Genomic DNA, 18043 nt, shown 5'->3' with positions numbered 1-18043 from the left:
CTTCTTTTTCTTCTCCTATTCTTCTTTGTCTTTCTTTTCTGGGGTCAGTGCGGTAGGTTTCCTTCGTGGCCAATCATTGTTTTTCATTTGTGCCTCATTTCCGTGGGGTTTTCTGGGTCCTAGGGCAGGAGACTGCAGGCGCAAACGGCTCGTGATATCCCTCCACATCCTGAACTTCCTGTTTCAGCGCCATTGATTTGATAGATTGCTATTTATTGTTTGACGTTCACTATTCTGCCTGCCAATTTTCGCTGTTGAGAACTTGATTGCCCCCTGATCCTTCTCTCCTTTATTGTAAAATGAAAACCTTTTATATCCTGGTTTCCCTCTTGGGCTGTTCAGTGGATAAGAGAATACTGGCATTGAGAATCGACTTCCCGAGGTGCTGCATGTGATTATAATCTGCTCGCTGTTACCTTCACTGTTTGGCGGCCGGCCCCGAGGGTTGTAGGCCCATACTTGTCTTTATTTGCAATGTCAATAAAGGTTTTTCAAAAAAAAACAACAAAAAAAAAAAAAAAATTTTGCCGTTAATAAGTAATATTACCCTACATACCTTTCACGGGCCACACAAATTCCCTTCACTCTGGATATTTGTAAAATGGAGATCTGCTCTGGTCCTTACCCCGCTAGCATGATCCAATTTATCTCTATTTTTTATTCACAGTTTTCCGTTACTCTCAGCTTGAGGAGGCTGCAAAGGTTTGAACCTGAGCCCAGTGCCAGGCAGCCGGTGCTGCCCTGAAGGTAATGTAGCGCCTAGTCGCCTCCAGCTCCGGATGCTGGCACTAGGTTGGCTCCTCCCCACGTGTTAGACGTTGCCAGCCCGGCTGATAGTAGAGCCAAGGTGGTGCTGGAATGAGGTAACGGCCGTGTTCCTGTTATCTGTGTTTTGCGAGCGCATGGCGCACTTTCACTTTCTTTTACTACAACAGCAAAGTCCTCTTGAGTGGATTCCACACAGACCCACTCAATCACTTTTAATTTTGCCGTTAATAAGTAATATTACCCTACATACCTTTCACAGTCCACACACATGCCCTTCACTCTGGATATTTGTAAAACGGAGACCCGCTCCGGTCCTTACTCTGCTAGCATGATCCAATTTATCTCCATTTTCAGGTCTCGTGTAGCGTTGCAGCGCAACGCGCTGCTTGCTCTGAGAAACCTCTTGTGATCAAGGAGATTTCAGAAAGGGGCTTGTAGCCATGCCCATCATTTTGATTGGTTTGCGTCATCATACATGGTAAACACAGGATTCAGATTGAAAAGGAGGCTTCTTAGTCCCTCCTTGTTACCGTCCGGTGGCCTTTTGGGACGGCCCATCCCGACTGGATCTTTTACTCAGCTTGTTACATGGTGGGCTTTATCTGGTGGGTCAGCACTATTTTGAAAGTGGACAGTGATGAAAACAATTTTCGGCTGCAGCGATATGCGCTCGAAATTGTATATTTTTCATTATTATTACTGTAATGAGCGTGGCGCAAGGGACACTGAGCTCACTTTAAACTGTATGTTTTTCATTATTATTACTTTAATGAGTGCGGCGCCCGCAAGGGACACCGCGCTCACTTTATTTATTTTTATCATTTATGTTGAGCGCGGTGTCCACTTCAGGGACACTGTGGTCTGATTTTGTTTTTTTACTTTTAAACTGAGCGCGGCAAGGACACCGAGCTCGGTTTCTTTATATTTTTTTAACTTTAACTTTCTGTTTTGCCCGCTTCAATGACACCGCACTCCGTGTTACAGTTAAAAAAAAAAAACACAAAAAAACTAGCGCGGTGTCCATGAAGCAGCGCCCCACACAGTTTTCTTCTTGTTGCAGATTTAGGTGACTTTGGTTCCCGGTGCAGGTTTACTCATACAGGGGGTCTGCAAATCTCACAGCAGGGTTTCACTTCACGCAGGATAATTGGGTGGAGGGGAGGGGACGCCGGTTCGCGGCATGGAGCGGATAGACTTTGAACCTGGGAAAGAGCCTCTCCAGGTGCAGTAGGCAGGAGGGGACAGGAACATGCGCCGTCTGCACAGGGGGTGACTTTGCTTCCTGCTGCCGTTCATCCCACCCCCGCCCGGGCAGACATGCATAGGGTCGTTGGCCTCCCCAAGGGCTGGGTGTGGCTGGGAGTGGCTGGGACTCCTCTCCTTCACCCTGGATGAGAAGAGACCCGTCGCCCCACCCCCAACACACACGCCGGCACTGGGAATAGCACTCTCTCACGCATCAAGAGGGGTGTCCCGGTCAGCATTTCCATAAAGTGCTAGGGGAGCACTCTGCTCGGTACGGGGGGAGAGGGTGGTTCAAGGGGTCTATAATACATCGTGGGTGGTGGGCTTATCACATGAAGGGGAGCGGCCTGAGCGTTGCTTGTTGTTGTACTGCCGTTTTTCTGGAACCGTAACTTGTACAAGCTGTTTTTTTGTGTGTCATTGGCTCACAAGAACCTGCTTTGGCGTGTTTTTGGTATCACAACTTGACATTGCAAGTTGTCAACTGGTTTTAATCAGGTCAGTCCCCGAATCAATACGATGCATGGTTTATTGACCTCTGGTGTCACCCATGCGAGAGTGTTCTTGTGAAAAGGACGGGGTCCGTGTGGTAATGCCTGCTAGGTGTATAATAAGAAGGCAGCATTGGCGAGGCTGATCGCACCTTCAGGCTGGTAGCCTTTATTCAGAAGCCGCTGTTTGAATCATTGGTTTGTGAAGTCTTTCTTCATGCTGTGCTATTGTGAAGTGCTGTAAATAATGCGGGCTCATGGTGATGAATAGCTCAAGTGGCTGACGCACTTGTTGGAGGCAGAGTTCTCCGTAATCTCTAGTCAAAAGTATGAATACTCAAATATAACTTTGAGATTAATTTGCCTGCTCACACACAATGCTTGTAATGCAATATTAAAAACTTGCATTGCATGGAAGATCGGGAAATACGTAAATGCGTTTGTTGCAGAGACCCCTGTGTAATCTGGGGGCGTGGGGAGGCTAAAATAAAGTGCCTCTGGGTTTTGCACCCACTGCAAACAGCTGCATGCAACAGGCAGATAATTCATTGGATCCTTCGACGATTTTGCTTCATTTTTCATGTTTCTGAGGTTCATAACTTTGATATTGTTGGGTGGTAATAAACACTCTATGAACTGCCAAACCTTTGGTTTGTGCTATATAAGAGGTTATTACTGAAGGGAGAGAAAACATTTCTTGTACCAACCCGTCTGGTTCCTTGCCCGGCCTGCTTGTCTTCCGTATGGACTCCCTCTACTCTGTCTGCCTAGAAAGGCAGAAAAGCACCTAACTGCTCTGCCATAGCGTTCAGTGCAAACCTGCCCCTGTGCAGCCAGCTCTTGCCTACATGCTGGACCAGCGGGTTCGAAGGTCCTGTTCTTAGGTGATATATTATCCTGTTGAAGTGTGGGAAAGGGGTCGGTTCTCAAGCCACGTCACAGATGGCCAGGGATGCATGCATTTAACAGTACTGGGTGGCCTACAGAAGGATGCTTGTAAATCCTCTCCTTTCTCCAGGATGTGGCTGTATCAGTCAGTCAAATAGCCTTTACTTCGACAATGTCATAAAAGGGTACATAAACAATATAACAACACTTTTCAAAATTCATAATTAACACCAAAAAAGAAAAATTACATCTCATTGCATAATATTGCTTAAAACCATCTGAGTCAAATCCCATTAGTTCCATAAAATTTAATTTGCTACAAGTTAGCATTGGATATCAACTAATTTGCACCGCTTAAGCCACATGGCTGAGAGAGATTTGCAAATTGCAAATACTGTAGGGCCCGCTGTGTCTGACTTTAGAATTCTATAAGCATGTTGGTATTGCTTGAAGCCCAAGTTTCTTCACAGTGGTACCAGCCAAAATCTCCTAGATTTCATATATGCAAGGCAGAAAAAAAAGATATAGAGTTCATCCTCCACGCCACAGGTACAGCCATGACATGTCCGGGGATGCTGACCACTTACTAGTGAAGACTTTAAGCGGAAGAGTGCCAAGACTCCACTGAATGTAGTTTCCTGACAAAGACTGGAAATACAATATCCATAAAGTTTTCAAAGCCATAGCAATTTTTGAAGTCAAGGAAAGAAGTGGTTAGTGAACCCAGTGTTACGGCACAAAAAGTGGAACTAAATCTATGCTCCTTATAAATCCTAGTAAGGTTTTTTCGCGAGATCTCACTGCACGCTTTTTCTGGGTCTTCCCGCATGGCTTCAAGGCCAATTTTCGTCAGTTCCTGCTTGATGAATGCTAGCCAATGGATCTTCCTTACCTCATTATAGGCAAGTAACTGTTTTAGTTCCTCCCTATAATTGGATAGTTCAGGCGTTGACCAGAGTCTGTGCCAAGACCTTAAGGGTTTGATCCCTAATTCATCTTCAATTGGATTTAATCCCAAATCCAACCTTAGGGGTAGGGTAGGTGAACTTTGCGGAAGGGACAGCAATTGTCGCATAAATTTAGTTTCAATTTTGGCAATTGCTGTTACCTTCGTGTGACCCCACAACTCCCCGCCATAGAGGACTGCTGCTCTTGCTTGTACTTTGTATATCTCAAGGGCAGGGCTCACTGGCTTCAATGATGAAGTATTTGACACCTTGAGTATACCACCCGTCAGCTGTGCAAGTTTTAGTTGGGATTTAGCAATTTGGGGTCCCCATGACATATTTTCTTGTACTAAAACCCCAAGGTAGGTGAAGGTAGTTACCCTTTCCAAGTTCCCTTTGCCCAAGGTCGGAGTCGAACGTGTGGATGCCGCGGGATTAAAGATCATGTATTTAGTTTTGTCGGCATTAATCTCTAGTCCTCGCAGACTACAGAAATCCCGAAAGCCGTCCAATATCCATTGAATCCCCATAGGGGACTTGGAGAGCAAGAGGGTATCATCGGCAAACATCATTGCAGGTACCCTCCTGCCCGCCAATAGTGGAGCATCATTATTAGGCACCTCGTTCAGAGACGGGATTAGGTCATTAACATATAGGCAGAAGAGGGTTGGGGCCAATACACAGCCCTGTCTCACCCCTCTTCTGACCGGGAACCTAGGGGACAGTGCACCATTCCTCCCACAACTAACCTGGGCAAAGTTCTCGTCATGGAGCCTCGTTAGGATGTTCAAAATTTGCGGTGGGACACCCAAGTCCCGGAGCACAGCCCATAGTTTCCTCCGTGGTACAAGGTCAAAAGCGGACCGAAGGTCCACAAAGACCATATATAAACTGCCTCCCTCCATCTTGACAGTTTTCCAGTATAAAAGGAGCAACCGGGAGATCTGGTCCATGGTTGAAATATTCTTTCTGAACCCCGCCTGGAAGGGACTCAGGACATCATGGTCCTCCATCCACTCCAGGAGGTGGTTCAGAACAAGTCGGGCAAAGATGTTTTGTGAAACGTCAATAAGGCTGATAGGCCTGTAGTTGACTAGAAGCAGAGGAGAGCCCTTCTTAAAAATCGGGACTATCTCTGCTCCCAGCCAGGTACAGGGAATCTCCATACCGCCCAGTATGGCGTTAAACAAAACAAGGAAACAGGGACCCCATATCCCAGGTTGCTGCCTAAAAAGATCACCGGGGAGTTTGTCAAGCCCCGGGGCATTTCCTGCTGCAAGTTTGTTGATTGCAGTGGTCACCTCACTTAAAGTAAATTCTAGGGCCTCGTCCTCGCTGGAGATGGCTGCCAGAGGCAGGACAATGTCCAAACTCTATTCGTCCGTGTAAAGGCCCCTAAAGTGTGCTTCCCACACTGATGGTTCAATGTTGGGTTCCACAGCTGATTTCAAGTCCCCTGTTCCTATATTAACTAAAGACCAAAATCTTCGTGCATCCCTGGATTCCAGAGCGGCAGTTAGATTGGTCCACCTTTCCGTGTCCCACTCTTTTTTAGCATCGACCATAACCCCTTTATAGTGTGATCTTAATTCTCTGATTCTCACTCTGTCACTCCCAGATTTTACCGCCAGGAGTAACTCTGCCTTATCCTTTCTGCACGTTGAATTATACCAGGATGCGGCAGGGGTTCTATATTTCCTCCGCCTAGGGATAAGAGGATTAGTAACCTCTGCTAGACTAGACACCAAGTCCCGATGAATAGCCCCTAATTTCCTATTAAAATCATCGTTGGGGTACTCAATGATTAGACTTTCAATCTGTAGGAGTCTGGGCAGTACTATATTGTAGAGTTTGGCTATTTCATCATGGGAATCTATAATTTTGGCCCATTTTACTCTTCGTCTATTGTTAGAAAGCAACAGTCCTTCACCCAAGTTATCAGACTCCGATGATGGGGAGCCCACAGGACCTGGTAGTACCATTTCTAGGCAGAGCGCATTGTGGTCACTCTCAACTCTAGGAATTACCCTAAAGTCGATGACCTTAGACCATAACTTAGTCTCAACCATGATGTAATCTAGACGAGACTCTTGTACCCTTTTATTAAAGGTACACTTTGAAGGAGTGTCGGACGGGGTGCGCCCATTGCAGGCTCTCAAGGAATTGGTCAGGGCCAAGATCTGATTTGCCAGTGGGGACCATATTTTGGGGGACGGTGATTGGCAAGATGGAATTGCCCAATAACCATCTTCGTTCATAAGCGCACCCTCATTCATTCCCGTGAATGGCTCAAAATGGCAATTCACGTCACCAGCTACCACAATGTTAGAATCACAGGCCATTTCAGTTAGAAAGTGGGATAGCTCCTCTATAGTAGATGATTCACATGCCAACCGTACAGGGCGAGAGTAGACGTTCACAATTGCCAATTTGAAGGAACTTGGCCATTTTAAAACTAAACATTGGAGATCATTGGAATTTGTATTACAATCTCTGCCGAACACCCCAAGTTCAGGGCTACCCAAATAGCAAGGCCTCCGGATGGTCGGCCTTTCCCGCCCCATCTTGCTGGTACATAGAAAGTGGCAAACCCCTCTCTAGGGTATTCCTCTCTGGCCCACGTTTCTTGGAATATGCAGATGTCAATATGGTCCACTAAACAACCCCATTCCGTACAATTTAATTTGTTAGCTAGGCCCGCAAGATTCCAAGAGAGTATGGTCATCTCCTTTGGGGTAGTAGCCCCTCTAGGAAACGGAACACAATCCCCTTTTACACCACTGATATCAGGTACGTATGGGAAGCTTTCTGGAAGTTCCTTCACTGCGCTTACCTCGACATCGTTACCCCTTGGCTGTTTGGGGGCCTTTATCCCAGTGTGATGTACTATACTTGCTAATGGGTCCTTCACTACACTTTCTTGACCTTTACTCCCCTCCGGCTGGTGAGGGCTTTTTATCCCATTATGGGGTACTGGAATGGGACAGTATGAATTGGCACAGGTCACATTCTCACCACCCTCTAACGCATCTACAATCCTAGGATGGGGACAAGACAACAGGCTATCATCATCCAACTGCAGTCAGTCCACACCCTCGAGACCACTAAATCTGTTGTAAGTAGATATTTCTGGGGGACTGTCTGAGCATTATAGCCCCTGCTCACCCCCCCCCCCCCCCCTGCTGTGATGTTTCACAAATGACCAATCACTTTCATGGTCTGCGCATTTAACTGGGGGGTAGAAGAATGATAGGGGAAGTGTTTGGATTGAGGACCCATTAAAGTTGTGTTCCCAGTTACAAATATAATCTACTGTACATGGGTTCCTAAAATTCACTAGCACACAGTCCCCTTTCAGGGTTTTAGATGAACAACCCACCCAGGAAAGCCTACGCACCATTAGTATTTCACTGGTAATATGCCTCGGTAAGGGTCTATTGGTATTAAGCCAGTGAGACACTTTGTTTTTCAAAGACTGGTACGATTCTTGGGCTGCATTACTAATTTCAGGAATACCAGTCATAACTACTAAATACGGACTGGTTTCCGGTGGAAGATCAATCCTAACTTCCCTCAGCGGGAGCTCAGCCAAAGAAGGCTGAGTGCTGCCTAATGGATGGGGAACAAGGTCAGTCTTCGCCTTGCTCAGAGTGGCCTTGTCTCCAGAAATGGCAATAGGTAAGCTAAATTGATGAACATTATTACCCTTTGAGCTAGCGGGACCTATAGGGGCTGTGATGTTTTGATCTGGAATCCCAGTTGTGTCACGGTTAGCTTGAGCAGTGGCCTGATTTGGCCCATGTGGCCTTGCGTTATATAAGTTATCCCCCAAGTACGGCTCGAGCCTAGAAAGCTGCTGTTCCATGCGCCCGAGCCTTTCTACTAGCTGGGCGAGCGTGGTTTTTAGAAGAGCATCCAACTTGGTTAATGTGGGCTCCTCTATCAACCCAATAACGTCTCTGTGCTGAACCATATCAGATTGCCCTCGGTCCATAGTCATCAGTTCTGGAGGGCAATAACTAAGCGAGTCATTTAAAGTAGTACACCCCTTAGGATCATTTATAGACACAATACCACTCTGACCCTTTGTAGATTTAGACTTTCTATTAGCACCGGAGACAACTGCACAGTGTTTCTTGGGTTTAGCACCCTCACAACTTTCTCTGCGGAGGCGAACTGATGATTTTTCTATTAGATTGACCTTGTTCTGAGCCCGAGCATCAGGGCTTGCCAGAGCAGATATTATGTGAGGGCTTATAGCAGATAAAGTCTGCACAACCTCCTGAGAAGGGGACAGGATGGATAAAGACACAGTCACATCGTTTGTGATGCTGGGGTCATCACGATTCGGTGTCCGTGCGTTAGCCAGGTTGCCCAAAGAGGAGCGTTTAGCCATAACCAAGTATTGTGAGACCCTGCGCTCCATAAGGGTTATCCCTTGGTCAATAACCGAATTTGCCCTTGTGATAAAATTATCTAATGTTCCAGTTAAATGTCCTCTAGACCCCACAGCCTTAGTCCTTAGCTCCCGTGTCGCCATAAGTCAGGAGGCGTGTCCCCGGGAAGAGGCACCAGCTGTGACTGTGTTGAGAATGCTGGTCCTCGCAGTCCCGGGGTTCAAACTGCTCACTGTCGCGGACAATGCCAATTCGCTAGAGAGGCCCTAGGTTAGAAGGCCCAGGGTTAAAAAGGCCCTGGGTTAAAATCCTTAAAACTACAAAATTCCGTGATCATCCGGGAGGGCTGCAGTTTATGGGCGTGAGTCAGGAGGCGTGTCCCCGGGAAGAGGCACCAGCAGTGGCTGTACTGAGAATGCTGGTCCTCACAGTCCCGGGGTTGTAGTCCGTGAAGAAAGAAACAAAACACCAAATCAGACTGCTCACTGTCGCTGACCGGGCCCAATTCGCCAGAGAGGCCCTGGATTAGAAGACCCCCGGGTTAAAAAAAGCCCTGGGTAAAAATCCTTAAAACTGCAAAATTGTAGAAAGGTGTTTAGGCTGTTATTGGCAATCTAACTATGGATCAATGCTCCAGCGGTCTTTGCTCTACACTGCTCTGCTTTTCTAGACCAATCTCAGCGTGGGCATCAGACAGCTCTCAGTCAGCTCCCCCAGCAGCTAATCACCGGTAAAATGTGGTTGACTGATATGTGGGAAGGTGAGGAACTGGGGGAGCGAGGGAGGAGCCAGGCACAGGAGCAGGAGCGTTCAGCCTGCTTGGATTCTGCTCGAGGTGTTTGAGGTGCGGAAGCGGGATGAGATGATGCCGCCACACTGCCCCGCGCAACCAGCTCTACCGGCTCGGCTTGCCTCGGCTTGGCTACCTCCTGCTGCCCCTGCTACCCCCGCTCAAGCTCACCGGTCACTGCCTCTCACCGCCGGTTCTGATCACGGCACCTGTGTTGCGGTGACCTGACTTCTCCCGTGTGGCACACCGGAGTTTCCTGATGCTTCTCTTCTGGTTCCTAGTTCTTAGGACCCCCTTGGCTCTGCTGCCGCTCTGCAGCTGCTGGTTCCACTCCCAGTAAGGCTCACTGGGGCTCACCGGGGCTCGCCGGAGCTTCCAGGATCCCATCAGCCTCCCGCGGTTCAGTTCTCGAATCGCAGCTCTCGGACCCCTGCGATTCTCGGGTTCCGCTCTGCCGCCGCTGCCGGTTGCTGCTACTTTCCCGCTCTCACAACGGGTCTCACGGACAACCAGGACTGGATTCTCAAGCGTGGCTGTATCAGGGCTGTGCTGAAGGAGGCGAAGCGCTACACCGAGGCCTGCCATGGGACCTTAGCAGATTTACTGCACAGTTGAGGATTTCAGGCTCGGGCTGAGCTGTTCAGGCACGAAAGCCATTTCTCTCCCTCTGACAAGGCTGCTTGAAAGACCAAAGACCAGAAGCGCAGGAACCTGGCTGCGCACAGCCATGTCAGAGGCAATGGAAAAACCCATTGTTCCTTCTGCCTGCTAATCCATCAGTGAGGTGGGGTAGCAGATTACTTGCTGGAAACCTGTGAGCAACAGCGAAGTCACAGACAGTCGTGAATCACGTGGGGGTTCTTCCGAGGTCGACACAGTGGGTAGGACTAGAATGATCTGAGTCTGTTCAAGTATAAGCAGCACTCTACAGTGACGGCTAGGTGCTTTGTTGTTTAAAAACTTATTTAGGGAGGTGAGCACTATTTTTGTTATTGGCACTGATGGGGACAATGGCGGCTGCGTTTTTGGGAATTTGCGTAATGAGCACAGTGCCCACTTTAGGGACACCGCAATAATTTTTAATGTTATTTATCTTTCATGTTGAGCATGGCTTCCACTTCTGGGACTTCACGCTCTGTTAAAAAAAAATTTTTTTTTTTACTTTCATAGTGAGCGCAGTACTTACTTTAAAACGGAGTGTGGCGCCCGCTTCAAGGACACTGCGCTCAGTATCAAAGTTAAAACTAAAATGAAAAATGAAACCAAGCGCAGTGTCCTTGAAGCGGCACTGCGCTCCGCTTTAGAATTAAACAAGCATTTGCAATGCAATAGGTCTCACATTTACGCAAGGTTAAGCTATTTGCATTGCCATTTACAATGCCAATAGCTTAAACTCGCGTAAATGCGAGACCTATTGCATTGCAAATGCTTGTTTATTCACAGTTTCCAGTTACTCGCAGCTTGAGGAGGCTGCAAAGGTTTGAACCTGAGCGCAGTGCCAGGCAGCCGGTGCTGCCCTGAAGGTGATGTAGCGCCTAGTCGCCTCCCGCTCTAGATGCTGGCACTAGGTTGGCTCCTCCCCACGTGTTAGACGTTGTCAGCCCTGCTGATGGTAGAGCCAAGGTCAGTTTGTATATATTACGCACCATCACCACATCACTGAGCACCACGTCACCCTGTCACAAAAATCTTTTAATTAATTATTTTTGTATCTTGACAGCCATGCAACTTAATTTGGGTATTTATAAATGACGTAATTTATAAAAATCTTGAAATACCCTTTATGGTCTTATCATTGTGTGCATTATTTGTGACTTAATTGCCTTTCTTGTGAATAACTCATGGATTAATTGCTTGTTCTTGTGAATAACTCAAGGATTGGTTCAACAGTTTAAAGAAATAATTCATACCCGACAGAACCAACTGTTATCTTTGTAGACAATCGCCCAGGTTCTGAGGGATACTGGGTTACCCCATTGCTATTTCAATTGGTAGAGCCAAGGTGGCGCTCGCATGAGGTCACGGCCGTGTTCCTGTTATCTGTGTTTTGAATCAGATTCGTCTGCTTATGGATAAAGCACTCATTTTGAAAAGGCTAAGAAAAGCGTAAATATAGCACCGGTAAATCACTGCCATGCCCTGCACGGCACTATTATTCTAAGGTTGTCACAAGTAAAGCTCATTGACTGTACAGGCTTTGCGAGGGGGCATCGCATCATGGGCAGTTATTCATTGCGGAGTACTTTGTTTTTTGAGGCTGTACATTGAAGTTTCGCTGCAGTGTGGGGTGACAGCTTCGAAGAACGCCCGACAAACCTATGCCCGATGAGCCCCCCGTGGCTGGCTTCACATGAATCATTTCACGCGGAGCCTCTGCTGTCTCCAGCCCTGTGCACGGGCAGCGTGACAGGTTGGGTATAGGGCAGCATCACTGACGGTCATAATATGGGAGAACTCTGTTGTGTACCATCCCAGAATGCATCTGTACATATGTTTGCATGTATGTCTATGGTATTTCTACAACACTTCTATCCTTCCACAATCCTTCTCAATCCAAACAACAACTGACTAACATATCCACCACTCAAATTACTTTCATATTTCACTATTTTAATTCACCATTAATCCTTTATGGGTTCCGCAGTAGCAGGCTACTTGCCCAAAAAGCGCCTCAACACCCCATCAGGGAAACAAGCGCTATTTAAATGCAAACCTTTTTCCATCTTCTATCCCTACGCAATCCTTCTGAATCCAAATAACTGACTAACCTATCCACCACTCAAATTACTTTCATATTTCACTATAATAAATCACCACTAATCCTTCTGGGTTCCGGAGTAGTGTGCAACTCGCCGAAAAAGCGCTTGGACGCCTTATCGGGGGTAGTAAGCGCTATATCAATACAATTACAATACTTGTCTTTCAAAAATAGCTTTGCTGTTAGTCTTGTAAAAGTTGAAGTACTCGCCCCGGCATTCATCGGGGTTGTGTTCTTTGCAGGTTTGTGAGGGTTTAGAGTGCCGTTTTAGAACTAGATTAGGGGGTTCCTGCATGATTTAAGAAAAAAATCTTTTAAGGGCATGTTATCTATACCATAGCTTCATCAAAATATTAATAGCCATTTACTACAGCATTCTTTCGAACTCGGGAGTTTCCGTATGGCAGTTCTAATGAAGGGTGGGGTTGCTGAAAGTGAGCGCCTGGAGTCCCTCTGAGGGTGAAGATGGGGGCTCCCAATTATTGAGTATTGTAAATGACAATGCCGTTTATCTTTGTTTTGGTTTTTGAAACATAAATAAAACGCATTTTCATTTACACTACCAGTAGCTTAAACTCACGTAAATACGAGACCTATTGCATTGCAAATGCTTGTTATCCACTGTCGTTGATTTAATGAGGAGCATGAGATGTGTGATGTCACTTTTTAGCAAATCTAAAAAAATCTATAAAAATGACTTTTCGGGGCTGGGATAAAACAGGCGTGGGTAGGTCTACTGTGGGTGTTGCCCAAGAGGCATGATTAAAGAACCCTTATAAAAGGTGTCCTAATACATCAGGAGGTCCATGAGCTTTTTGATGCATCCTGTCCAGAAGGTTCTAGAATTAATAAAGATGGAAACATCATAGCTGCATGATTGATGTTTTGGTCATGTCTACAGCCAGCTTTTAGTGGTCTGTTGTGAAAGGTCGCTTGTGGACCATACCAAAACTTATGTGAGGTTTTGGCCAGCCTATTGCTTTACATTGGTTGGCTTTCTTGTCAATCTCATTTACTAGCTGCTTATTCAATGGATTTCCTTGCTCTTCTTACGTTTGTCCCTCCCAGGGGCATAGTTTCTTTCCCTGACTTGTATCCTTCCACTGCTCGCATTCACTTTATTTCACAGCTTCTCGGCGCTAGGTTCTCATACCAATTTTTTCAATTAACTCAGGAGTATGAGAATAGCCCAAGCCTGTTTTCAGCCAGAGTTACTTCAAAGTTTTTATGAGGAGGAATTGTCCTATGCAGATGACATCTATCTGATGGACGATTGGCTAGAGGTAACCACATAGTCCTTAGATTTGCTCACCTGTGTTACAAATTCAATTTCAAAAAATAAAAAATTGCCCAACTCAGTGTCTTGTTTCTAGGATACGTTTCTTGCTTTTTTTTTCAGCACTCCATGTGCATGTGTTTTCTACCTACCTGTGTGCTTAGCATTGCTTCCTCCTACCCCACACAGCATGTCCTTTGCTTCCCCCAGCCCTCCCTGGACAGGTGTTTTTTCGCATATCGATATTAATTATTTCCCTCCCCTCAAGCTCCTTTGTTACTCCTGCCCCTCTCCCCATTGCTCCCCCATATTAGCTTCTACCCCCACATGCTTTGCCGTTCCTCCTCTGGCCCTCCTGTTGCAAACTTTTTTTTTAATAAAAAATGTTTTAAAAAGCATGAGCCATGATGCTGGGTTATCGTAGCACTATGACACATAAGTGCACATGCATGATGATGCAAGCACACGCACACCTCATTTCACTTTATTTCTTTTTTTTCCGATGATGCACAGAATACACAAAAATAATTTCTTTTTGCTGATGCTGAATGACATTGGTAAAAATCATTGGCAAAGTCCATTACACTGTATTGGCAACCAAAGAAATGTGAGACCTACTGGCTTTGTCAACACAGTTTGTAAATGCCCAGGCTCGTTTATGGGGGCAGAAAACAATCTAGAAACTGATATTATGGCTTAGTTCTGGCTGCTGAAACATTCTGTAAATACATGATTATGTCTGACACTGATTCAGGATGATTTATTGAGCAGGCCATTTCTTCATTTTGGGACATGGTTTGATCAGTTTAACACTACTACCACGACAAATAAACTCAATCAGTAAAAGGGATGGAGGTGTTGTTGGTCTGCAGGAACTGGAAGTTATTCTGATTTCAGTTAGCCCTTCAATATAAGACTAAGTGTGTATGATGTAGTTGCCTCCTGCTGCACAGGATGAACAGGGTCGGTAAACACCTGAGATGGAGATTGTAATATTTTATTGAGTAAAGACTTTACAACCTAAAATACTATTTTTGAGGATACGTTCTCCCGAGAGGTTGCATTGATATGTTAATTCAGACTAACCTCCTTGCCATCAACGTTTGTGTGCACAGTTCAGTTTGTTAACAAAGAGAACTTACATCCACTGCTAATGGGATGGGCCATGCGTCTATTACCTGACCACAATAATGGACTTTCATAGTGTACTGGTGATATTCGTATCTATTTTCTGTTTAGTGCCTAAAATTACCTCATAGAGAGTATTTACTTCACTGAATAAGGAAATGTTACACGTGAATATATGTTAGGTGTTCTTATATGTATTGCAGATGCTGGTCAGGTATACATTAAGACAAAGGCTTAAGTCTACTTGGCCCTAGGAACCTGAGAGCCCCTCTTTTGTTTTATGTTCTTATAACATCAATTGTATTAGAACAAGCATTGCCAAAGCTAGCAGTTTTGCCTATGTGAGAGCTATTGACTTTGCCAGAATTTTAGCCATGTTGTTCAGCGGCGTGGTGTAGATGAGAGGGGAGTGGAGAAGCATGGCACAGAGTGGTGTGGAGTGGAATAGAGTGGCATGGACTGGAGTGGAGTAAAGTGGCTTGGAGTGGTGTAGAATTAAGTGGCGGAGAGTGAGTTGGCGTACAGTCGAGTGGCTTTGAGTAGAGTGGAGTGGTGCAGAGTAAAGTGGTGCAGAATAGAGTGAACTGGCAGAGTAGAGTGGCCTAGAGTGCAGTGGCCTAGAGTAGAGTGGCACAGAGAAGAGTAGTGTGGCATATCCTGAAGGAGGTTAGAGTGGGGTGGCTTGGAGTGGCTTACAGTGGAGTGCAGCAGAGTAGAGTAGAGTGGAGTGGCATGGGGTAGAGTGGTGTGGAGTAGAGCAGAGTGGTGTAGAGTGGGGTGGCGGAGAGTGAAGTGACGTACAGTGGAGTGGCTTTGAGTGGAGTGGTGTAGAATAGAGTGGACTGGAGTAGAGTGCAGTGGCCTGGAGTAGAGTAGCGTGGCATTAACTGAAGGAGGGTAGAGTGGTGTGGCTTGGAATGGCTTACAGTGGAGTGCAGCAGAGTAGAGTAAAGCAGAGTGGTGTGGAGTACAGCAGAGTGGCGTAGAGTGGGTGTGGAGTGGAGTGGCGTGAAGTGGTATAGAGTAGAGTAGAGTGTATTGGCGTAGAGTGGAGTGGCATAGAGTGGAGTGGCATACAGTGGAGTGGAGTGGCAGAGAGTAGACTGGACTGGTGTAGAGTGCAGTGGCGTAGAGTGCAGAGGCATAGAGTGCTGCACAGTAGAGTAGTGTAATGTGTAGAGGCGTAGAGTGTAGTAGCTTACAATGCAGTGGCATAGAGTGCAGTGGTGTAGATTGTGGTAGCACACAGTGCAGTGGTGTAAAGTGGTGCAGAGTAGAGTGTTGCAGAGTGCATTGGAGTACAGTGCAGTGGCGTAGAGTGGTGTAAAATAGAGTAGTATAGAGTGCAGTGGCATAAAGTGGGGCAGATTTGAGTGGCATAGAGTGCAGTGGAACAGGGTGAAATGGCATAGAGTGCAGTGGCATAGAGTACAAGAATGCAGAGTACAGTAGAGTGCCACAGAGTGCAGTGGTGTAGAGTGGTGCAGCATAGAGTAGAGTGGCGCATAGTGCAGTGGTGTACAGTAGATTGCATAAAGTGCAGTGGTGCAGAGACGAGTGGCATAGAGTTCAGTAGCATTAAGTGCAGTGGCCATAGCAGAGGTGTTATTTTCCCGTTTTAGGCCCATACAGTGAAGCATCTTATTTCATACATTGTCCTATTTTTCAGCAGTAATCTTTTGCACATATTTGTGTGCGTCACAATGTTGAATTAGTTTCCCTAAAACTAAACTGGTTTACACATCTAGCTTCGCAAATTAACACAATGCCCTGAGCATCATGTACAAGGCTCTTCTTGCACTATGTACAAATGTTATCTCTATCTTCATCCGCCGGGTGACAGGGCTATCTACATATCCATAACATCACTGATCTATATGCACATTGCAAGTCTGCTTTCTATTAGAAAAGATGAGCATCCCAATAGATTAGGAGAGGAGGCACTTCAGCTGACACTGAGGGTCCTTGCATGCTGAGAATTCACCACACAGCGGTCTGACATCTTGTGGGGTGTGTCCAGTTTGTGGCCAAGATGGGGTCCTTCATTCTCTCCCACCAGGTAATGGGGTTAGATCTTCCCTTGGGGGGGGATTATTGGCTCCACACCTACATGCACTCTAGGTACACTTAGAGTAGGGTTTGCATAGTAGGAGTACGTTCGATTACTGCCTTGTTTTATATGCCTGCATATATACGTTGTCTTAGCGCCATGGTAGAACAAGATTTATAATTTACGCTTTTGGTGCTTGTTATCACTTTTATCTGTTTCGGTCTATTAATCATTGCAGCACATGTATCCTATATAAGAATAATCGTGGTTCAATAAATATATTGAAAACGTCCCACTGTGTGTTCTCTGTATACCTCTCTGAGAATAGGTGAGCATGAGTGGCTGAACGAAAGATTCTGTACTGTTTCCACAACCCCTGAAGGGTCAGGGTTGTCATGTTCAGTGGTTTCCAGAAACCATTCGCTCCCTGGCAAGGTTAGGGTGGGCTTACAGTGGCACTGTGAGCTAGCTGGTCTCTAGGTCAACATATCCTGTGGGGGGTGTCCGGAATTAGTCTAGGCACCAATTGGCTACTACGGGTTTCAGCCCCCAGACGCTGGACACCATTATGGGAATGATTCCCACCAGTCGGGAGCAAATTCCATTCTGGATAGCGCAGAAAACAGCTTAGCTTGAAGCAGTTTTTCCCCATATGGACCCGCAGGAAAAACACAGGATATTAATAATTTGCTTGCCAATGGGGATGGCTCCCCTGATATACACTGTGCCACTTGGTGTACAATCTTCACTGCCGTTTATACCAGAACCCATGGTACCCCTTCAATAGCAATTATACCAGATTAATGGAAAATACAGAATGAGTACGGGGCAGAGCCTGCCCCGGATCTGGGGATGAAACTAATGGGTAGTGTTGCCCAAGTATCTGCAATTATGTTAAGTAACATAAAAGGGGAGGCAGCCGCAGTGGCTATATGCCAACGCCTGAGGGAGTTCTCTCCTGCATAGCAGGAGTGAGAATTACCTAAAATTATCGAGGACACATATGCTTCACTAGGTAGAGATAATCTGGGAGCCAGACCTGGGAAATCAATAGTTAAGAGTAATTGTGAAAAGGATAACTCCCGGCAGGCACCCGATTCTTCCAAGAAGAAATAGGATAACATACAAAAAAATAAACAAAACAAAACACAGTGATGGGGTGGGTCTCCACAACAGGAACACACCAAGTGGAAATAAAATTTAAAAAACAAGATAATATTAGAAACCCTGACAGGTATCAGGATACTGATACAAGTTCCTCTTGTTCCTTTCAGGAGTCATCCGAAAACCGTTTGAAGAGATCGG

This window comes from Triturus cristatus, chromosome 4_2 (assembly GCF_964204655.1).
Source record: "Triturus cristatus chromosome 4_2, aTriCri1.1, whole genome shotgun sequence".
NCBI classification, from domain to species: Eukaryota; Metazoa; Chordata; class Amphibia; order Caudata; family Salamandridae; genus Triturus; species Triturus cristatus.
Note: the sequence above shows the minus strand (reverse complement) of the source record.